The sequence below is a fragment of the Callithrix jacchus genome, chromosome 9 (assembly GCF_049354715.1).
Source record: "Callithrix jacchus isolate 240 chromosome 9, calJac240_pri, whole genome shotgun sequence".
Lineage (NCBI taxonomy): Eukaryota > Metazoa > Chordata > Mammalia > Primates > Cebidae > Callithrix > Callithrix jacchus.
In genome coordinates this window covers 13,072,457-13,081,525 of record NC_133510.1, presented here as the reverse complement: position 1 = coordinate 13,081,525, position 9,069 = coordinate 13,072,457, and the positions used below count along the sequence as shown (strand labels likewise).

General features: G+C 41.4%; 1 long non-coding RNA gene and 1 pseudogene across 3 annotated transcripts; one reads left to right on the top strand and one right to left on the bottom strand.

The window, feature by feature from the left end:
• Positions 1 to 2,446: 2,446 nt before the first annotated feature.
• LOC144577745 (uncharacterized) lies at positions 2,447 to 4,520 on the bottom strand (annotated as a pseudogene). The gene has a single exon (XR_013522270.1). The product of XR_013522270.1 is annotated as an uncharacterized LOC144577745 (transcript).
• A 138-nt stretch (positions 4,521 to 4,658) lies between these two features.
• LOC128928512 (uncharacterized) lies at positions 4,659 to 7,581 on the top strand. 2 transcript variants are annotated; one of them, XR_008473606.2, is made up of 4 exons: positions 4,659 to 4,713; positions 5,004 to 5,310; positions 6,777 to 6,833; positions 7,059 to 7,581. It is a non-coding gene; the product is annotated as an uncharacterized LOC128928512 (long non-coding RNA). The 2 variants fall into 2 exon arrangements; XR_008473607.2 differs by having other exon boundaries at positions 5,001 to 5,310.
• Positions 7,582 to 9,069: the final 1,488 nt, after the last annotated feature.

Below are 9,069 nucleotides of genomic sequence, written 5' to 3'. Positions count from 1 at the left end.
CAAACATTACCCCATTTCTTTCTAGATATTTTAAAGTTTTAGCTTTCATATTTAGGTTTCTTGCTCATGTTGATAAAAGCTTTGCATACAGGATGAAGTAAAAATCAACATAAAATTTTCAAAAGATGAATATCCCATTGTTCCAGAACCATTTGCTGAAAAGATTCTCTTTCTTTTTTGAATTACTTTGTCACGTAGATGAAAATTCAATCTTCTTTGATTTGTACTCAGCAATGTTTACAGTGTTTAGTGTACAACTTTTGCACATACTTTATATTTTCGATATCTGTGCAGATGGTATTATATATTTAACTTAAATTTCCAATTGTCTGTTGTTACGATGTAGGAATGTAATTTATTTTTGTTTATTGAGCTTGCATCTTTAGACTTTGCCAAACTATTCATTTATTTGTTCTATTATCTCTTTTGTAGATTCTTTTGGATTTCCTGCAGAGACATTTATGCCACTGTAAATAAAGTCCATTTTACTTCTTTTCTTTCTTTTTCCCCTGTTATAAAGTGATTTTATTAAATTGATTTGGACATACTGTAGTTCAAATAATATTTTCTGAAGATAACAATTATGGACTTTAAAGCTCAACATAAAATTAGTAGCTTCAAAAGGGTTAGTCATATTCCCCAGCAACAGCATGATAAAATAATTCAACTATGTAGAAATATAGAACTCTAGGACTAGCTGGAAACTCAGAAATCATTTAGCCTAATGTTCTCATTTTGAGAGAAAACTAGACTCCAAGATTAAGCGACTTGCCCAAGCTCACACACCTAATAGTAATAAAGCTAGAAATCAAACCAATTTTTCCTAAAACTAAAATTCTATCAATGATATTTCAATGGACTCTCTATCAACTAAAAGTCTGGGCTTTTCTCTAATGCTCCACGCTATTGTGACATGAAAGAGTGATAAGACACTACAGTAGATCGTACTTATGGAATTCAGGCCTGGAAGGCGCTTTAGCGAATAACTAAGCCAGCCCTCTCTTTGTAAAAAGGAGGAAAAGTATGGAAAATGACTTACCAAAGGTTTGTTAGCAGAGACGTCTGGATTAAAATCCAGATACTGACAAATTTACTCCCCAATCCCATCTCTAGTTTCATGGCCCACCCACTAAATCATGCGCTCCTTTCAAATCTCCTTTCTGCACTGAGGTTTTAGTTATACAAAAACCCCTTCCAGTCAAACAGAAAAAAACATTAATTCAAATGTGGAGAGAAAAATCAAACTTTCAGTATTTTCGTGACTATTTTGAGTATTTTACTTTCCAACCTCTTAGACAGCTGACAGACACCACTAACCTGATCACCCATTTCAGAGCTTCAAAGATCCTTAATTTCCCCCAAAGACTTCCTGAGCAAAAGGATTACATGTGGGAAATCAATGAAAATAGAAATGAGAAGAAAAACAAAGTCAGAAATTGGTTGCTTTTGTTCCTGTCATTGGGGACTTTTGGTCTTTTAAACATTCCTTGAGTTCCTCCACATGAGTTTTTAATACCAATCTAGCAAAAATTAAAACAAACTGAAAAAGGCCTATGAAAGTCAGGACACTGAGCACCTCAGCACCTCTCCCCTCCCCGCCACTCGCGAACGCCAGTGCTGGCCTTCTCTTCCTCAAACGCACCAGCAGCCTCTGTGCTCTGCCAGTGAGAGCTGCTTCTCTTCCAGCCTCAGCTCAACGTTGGCCCCACTGCGGAAAGGCCTCCCTGACCGCCAGCTAATGTCACCCCACCCCCACCCCACCCACCACTAAATCATCACCCTAGTTTATTTTCTTCATAGCACTTAATCACTACCTCAAACTACATTATTTATTTGTCTATTTAGCATCTGTCTCGTTCACCAGAAGTAAACTCCACGAGAGTAGGGACCTTGTCTATCTCATCAGTGGTATTCCCAGCACCTAGCACAGTGCCTGGCACGCAGGAGGTTTTCAATAAATATTTGTTGAATGAAGAAAAGAATGATGGATTAATAAGACGTTCATGCCTTAAAAAGAACTGATACATAGTAATCAACAAAGGGGTATAGAAAACTCCTATGCATTATTGCCCAAGATTACAGAAATAGAGACAAAACATTATTAGTGACTCCTCCTACCATCCACTTCTTGTAAGGTCTCCCTAGCTAGGAAGGAGCCCCATCTGTTACCAAATGAGCCCAGAGGGCAATTCTGGATGAAGAAAGGCTCTCACTTTGCTTGCTTCTTCCTCCCTGCTATTTACATTCAGCTATTTCCAAAAAAAATTCAAGTGAAAAATATGCGATGCAGCTACTGGAAATAAGTCTAACAGAGACAGTGATGAGCAGAATCCACATCAAAAAGGTCCAAGGACATGTATGTCTGCCAGTGATTTTTCTGACAGGCTAAGTGAAAGGGTATTATGAGTCACCTAAAATCTAAAATGAAAGTTAATGCCATCTAGAAAGCGACGGATATTTATGGGGATTCTGAGGACATATAGGTAGAGTGGGTTCAGAAATAATAGGATATATGGAAAGATGCGTAGGGGCTAAATCAAGTGGTAACCTCAGAAATACCAGAATGTGATTTTAGTGTGGGAGCTGTCCATTTTCAAAGCACTGCCAGTATGCTGGAATCAAGAGGAAGGAAGGGCATGAGCTCCTCAAGGGGGAGTATCTGGGATAGCTTTTAAGCAAAGCATAGATAGAAGGTGACTCAGGAGGCCAGGTAACGCTCATGGCTTTTTGTGTAGTCTTTCAACTATGGAGGCATGGTGCTGGAATCCCAGGAAGTGACGTCTATGACTGGGACCTAACACCCATCCTGGGCGGACACTCAGAGGTCCACATTCAAAGTCAAGCTGTGGAACACACACTTGGCATAAACCAACAAATCAATCTCACATACGCCTCCTCAGAAACAATGTTCTGCTAGGGATTGCTGTAAATATTTATTGGGTCCATGTAGATATCTACAATGTAGATACCTGTATATACAGGGTTTCCTTCCTAGTGGCACTTATGGGTTTTAAGATTTTAAACTCTTAGCAGAACATTTTGTAAAACTGATATTTTGAGATGGTTTCTCTCCTTTGTGTGGACTCTCTGATGGGTGCAGAGGCTCATACTCTGACTGAAGGCCTTTCCGTACTCATCACATTTAAAAGGTTTCTCTCCTGTGTGGACTCTGGTGGATGCACAGGCTTGAACTCTGACTGAAGGCCTTCCCACACTCTTCACATTTAAAGGGCTTCTCTCCGGTGTGGACTCTTTGATGCATGCAACGGTTTGAACTGTTACTAAAGCCCCTTCCACACTCAATACAGACATAGGGGTTCTCACCTGTATGAACTCTCATATGAATTTGAAGATGGGAGCTCCAACTGAAGGCATTGCCACACGTAACATTTATAGGGCTTCTCCCCATGTGGATTTTCTTATGTCTATTAAGTTTTGTTGTAGTGCTAAAATCCTTACCGCAATCATCACATTTATAGACCTTCTCTCCTGTATGGTCTCTCCAATGAATATGAAGTTCCGATATATGAAAGAAACCCTTATCACACTTGTCACATTTATGGGGCTTCTCAGCCGTGTGAATTTTCTGATGCATAAAAAGATCAGCTCTCTCAGAGAAAAATTCCCTACACATGGGGCACTTGTAGATCATTTTTCCTATTTGGTATCGTCATTTGGAGGAGAAAATTTCCTTACAATTACTAGTTACAAGACTGTAATTTCATGGAGTCTCTTATTCGGCCATTTTGGCAGTCTAAGTTTAAGGGCAGCCTAAGCTTTTCCCTGCCTGTCTTTCTACGGAAGGTTTCTTCCTGCATAGTGTTCCTCACTCAGTGTTACTATTGATTGTAAAGTGACATTGACTTCCACGTGAATTCTGTAACTCATTAACACAGAACTTTGTTTTAGATCCTGAGTTGTCAACATTCGAAGGGGCTCTCAAGGTGCAAACCTTTGCGTTTCTGTGTCCCTAGAATCTTACTCTTGTAGAGCAATCTTGTACTTCTCACTTCTAGAAAAAGGACTGTACAGTATATCCCTTGTATCAAAGGATGGGATTCTGCTGGCTGGTCTCGAGCCCCTGCAGCTGCCCCTGAAGAGTCAGTTTGACATTCTGCCTCCTGCGCATCAGACAGGAAAGCCTTTCCAGGAAGCAGGCTCCTCGGGGTCCAGGTGTGGCAAGCGTTGCTTTTGGAAATTCCTACATGGGTATCATGCCGTCTTCTTTTTTGATCTTGAGGAAGAAGCTCTCTTATCTTCCAGACATGTGTCTCTTGGATTTGCAGTTCACAGTGATAGGATCAAAACCCCCACGACATTCCAGAACAGGCAGAGGCAGGGCCCACAGTGGCTGAAGGGCTACAAAGGCATTATGATCCTGCTATGGTGAGAATCCAGCCCTTGTTGTGGTCAAACAATGGAGGCGTCCGGCGGTAGCTGCCTTCTGCGCTGGGTGTGCGAGGGGTTTCTCATCACCTGGGAGGGATGCTCGCCTCCTCTGCCCGGACGCAGGGCGCCCTGAGCTGTGCGCCCACGTCCCGATGGCCGGATCCTCCCTTCCCCTCGGCCCTCGCCCCCGCCTTGCCACAGCCAGGGGGAAGGCGGGCGTCGCCCCGCCTCGCCAAGTAGGTATCGGCCTGGCCGCCTCCGCCCCGCCCGGGCGACACAGACCAGCAGCCGCGGAGGCGCCTCGCCGCCGGCCCCGCTCCCAGGGTACACCGCCTTTTACTTCTTTTCTAATCAATATTCCTCTGTTTCTTTTTCTTGCTTTATTTTCCTGCTAGCACCAGCATAAATGCTGAATATAAGGGGGACATTTCCTCTTCCTGCAATGTCTCCAGTCTTAGAAGGAAACCATCACCTTCTATCATAAGGTGTATGCTAGGTGTAGGGTTTAAGACGCTATTTATCAGCTTGAGGAAGTTTCCTTCTATTCGTAGTTTGCTGGTCTGGCTAGATGTTTAACCATCTTTGAATTGGATAAAAGTTGATCTTTCCAGCAGGGTGCAGTGGCTCATGCCTATAACCCCAGCACTTTGGGAAGCGGAGGCAGGTGGATCACCTGAGGTCAGGAATTTGAGACCAGCCTGACCAACGTGAAGAAAACCAGTCTCTACTAAAAATACAAAATTAGCTAGGCGTGGTGGTGCATGCCTGTAATCCCAGCTACTCGGGAGGCTGAGGCAGGAGAACCACTTGAACCCTGGAGGAAGAGGTTGCTGTGTGCCGAGATTGTGCTGGTACACTCCAGCCTGGGAAACAAGAGTGAAACTTCATCTCAAAAAAAAAATGATCTTTCTAAGACATCAGGTATTGTTTCCATTAATTTTCTCTTTTAGTTTTCTCATTTTTATTTCATTGTTTTCACTTCGTTCTTTTTTACATTAGGTTTAGTTTTATCTTGTTTTTCTTTCTTAATGTAGAAGTCTAGATTTGAAGAAGGTAGAAAAAAGTAGAAAATAGTAAGTACCAGTCATTGAGGCAATTGCCTCACTAAAACATTAACTCTTTTACTTTAAGTAAAACAGTGACTGAACTTTTAGCCTGCATTTCTCCATCTCCCAAGGGGGAAGTTGCAGTGAGTTGAGATCATGCCACTCACACTCCAGCCTGGGTAACAGAGCAAGACTTTGTCTCAAAAAAAAAAAAAGACAAGTTGGTGTTGGGAGAATATGGCTTAAGTGCACACAGTAATGGGCTTCCCAATTCTGTTTCTTCGAATGAGACGGATTACTTCCCCAGGGATCAGCATGACTCCCGAAGGAAGGTGTTGAGTAGCAAAATAGAATGCACTTCGTGCCCATGCAGGATAGAATATGCTCCACTCAGACAGTAGATCTGAAGTAGGATGGAGCTAGGGGCTGAACCAGGCCCAATTCCTCACTTAAACCCACTATTCAGATAAGTCACCTTTTCTCCGAGGAGTCTTTTGGGAAAAAACTATTTTCATAGAAATCAGACGAAGATCTCGTACTTCTCATTCTCCAAGAATTCATATAGAGATGTTGGCTGGGCACCGTGGCTTACATCTGCCTATAATCCCAGCACTGTGGGAAGCAGAGGCAGGTGGATCACTTGAAGTTAGGCCAACATGGTGAGACCCCCATCTCTACTAAAAATACAAAAGTTAGCCGGTGTGGTGGCAGGTGTCCATAATCCCAGCTACATGGGAGGCTGAGGCATGACACTTGAACCCTGGAGGTGGAGGTTGTAGTGAGCAGATATCGTGCCATTGCACTCCAGCCTGGGAGACAGAGCTAGACTCCATCTCAACCAACAAACAAAAATACATTCAAATATACATTAAGAATACATTTAGAGATACACACACACACATCACTTGCTGCCTTAGAATTACGTATATGCATACATTTTGTCTCTTCATTCTCTTATTCAACATTTACAGAGTGCCTAATTTTTACTTGGCATTTTTCTGGGTGCTTGAGATACATCTATTAACAAAATAGACAGAGGTTCCTTTACTTGTGGGTTTCCATTCCAGGAAGATTAAATATACTCTAAAGTCTAAAGATGATAAACAAATGGTGTGATATTTCAGTATGTAATAAGTTCCGCTAAAAACGAAAGATGAGCCAGGTTAAAATTGATTAGCAATGTCAAGATTGAGGAATGTTAGCTGCAATTTTAATAGGTGTCAGGATAAGCATTACTGAGAAGGTGAACTGTAAATGAAGTTTGAGGAGGGTGGTTATATGGGGGAGCATCATCCTGGTGGAATTGTGTGAAGATCCTAAAGCAGGTGTGTCACATTCCAGAAAGAGCGAGGAAGCCAGCTGTGTCTGGATAAGGAGAGTAGTGAGAGAAGATTTTAGGTAAGTACTGACAGGGTAATTCTGTTTTTGCCATTCTGAGGTGTCTGGCTAATATTCTAAGTGAAAAGGGAGGATGGAAAATTATTTTGAGCAGAAAAGTAGTGTGATCTGACACACATTTAGTATGTTCTTTCTGGGTGCTGTCCTCAGAATAAATTGGAAGGGGATGAAATCTACTTATTTAGCCAATAAGTATACTTATTCAAACTTCTGCCTTTTCACAAGATGGCACCGAAAACGAAGAAGGAAGCTCCTGCCCCTCCTAAAGCCAAAGCCAAAGCGAAGGCTTTAAAGGCCAAGAAGGCAACGTTGAAAGGTGTCCACAGCCACAAAAAAAAGAAGATCCACACTTCACCCATCTTCCGGCTGCCCAAGATACTGTGACTCTGGAGGCAGCCAAAATATCCTCGGAAGAGCACCCCGGGAGAAACAAGCTTGACCACTATGCTGTCATCAAGTTTCCGCTGACACTGAGTCCGCCACGAAGAAGGCAGAAGACAACAACACACTTGTGTTCATTGTGGATGTTAAAGCCAACAAGCACCAGATCAAACAGGCTGTGACACTGATGTGGCCAAAGTCAGCACCCTGATTCGGCCTGATGGAGAAAAGAAATCATATGTTCCACTGGCTCCTGATTACTATGCTTTGGATGTTGCCAACAAAATTGGGATCATCTAAACTGAGTCCAGCTGGCTAATTCTAAATATATATATGTCTTTTCACCATAAAAAGAAATTCAAACTTCTGTTCCTCATGTTTGTAAATTTCAACCAATAGCCCGTTATTTGTTCCTTTCTCTTTTCTTCTTTACCTGTCAAAGCTTCATCACTGGGCACTCTGACTCTTTTTAGTATTATTTCTATTTCAGGACACTTTGATAAAAATTTCATCATTAGGATTGAATTATTCTTGTACAGCATGTAAATTATAATTTAACAAAGCCTGCATTTAACCTAACACAATTTATACACTATTAAGTCCCAGCCTAGGAGAAAATAAAGAGATGGTGACATTTGTTTCTGATGATGTCAAACATAACATCTATTTTTTCAATATTATTTTCTGTATTGCTTGAATGTCGGTAATGTTTGTGAGACCCAGCTGAGTTTAAAATGTGTTTCTACCATTTACTATAATCCCAGGTGCCGAGACCAGCTTAGCCGTGGAGACCCTAACCCAGGCGATGCTGAAAGAATTAAGAAATAGACACAGAGATAGGAAATAAAAGGTGGGTTCAGAGTGGAGCACCAGGGGTCTCACAGCATTTCCAGCTGAGAGCCCAGAGATTATTCTTTACTTCCAGCGACAAGTTTTACAAGCGGATGCTCTGTGTTCTTTCATTGGTTAAAGGTAAACTAACCAGACAGCTAGTGGGTGTTTACTATAGGTTAAAGACAGACTAGAAAGCACTCTTTAGAGAGAACAAAGGAAAGAGTCACATTTCTTGTGTTCAAAGAACGAATTCATCTGGCATGAGACCTTCATATTGGTTACTGTTTTATAACGCTTTGAGCCATTTTCTGCTTTTTTCTGCTTTGAGAGGCAGATTTCCACTTCGGGGGGCGGACTAGGTTTTCCATGCTGCTGCTCTCAGCAAACAATATGATTTCTCACACATATTTCTCACAAATAAGGTGGCATTTGCTCTCAACATGTTCCCGCTTTCTTTTTCTGCAAAGCTAGGTAAGCAAGTACAGCTTTACCTTGGTGAGTTTTTCTCGAAGGATTCAGGATCTGCATCTGTAGACTACACAAAGAGAAATAAGACAAATTAATAACACAATTATAACAGCAACCATAGATCCTCCAAGTGTTTTTACCGAAGCCACAGGGTTCAGGGGTGCGATTCCATCAGCAGCTCCCTCAAGTACTTCAGTCCCTGGAATTAAAGTTAAATGTGCTTGAGAGACTTGAAAAACTTGCTCCTTTAGTTTTGGAACAAGTTTTATCAAGTCATAAATTTTTATTAAAATGTATCAAGTCATAAATTTTCAGCATGACCTTCCAAGTGACGCTTTGTTTTTTTTTCCAGTCATGTTCCATTTCATTATAAGGATGAGGAGTGATATGATAATCAGAAGTATTCCAATCACACTGTAATTGAATTTTATACTCTACCCTGTCCCCTAGCCAGAGAACAGTTTGCCTAAGATTATTAATCTGATTAGCTATACTTTGATCTATCTTTGTTTGAGAATTCCATGGTAAGGTATAGTTTTTCTGCCAATTATTA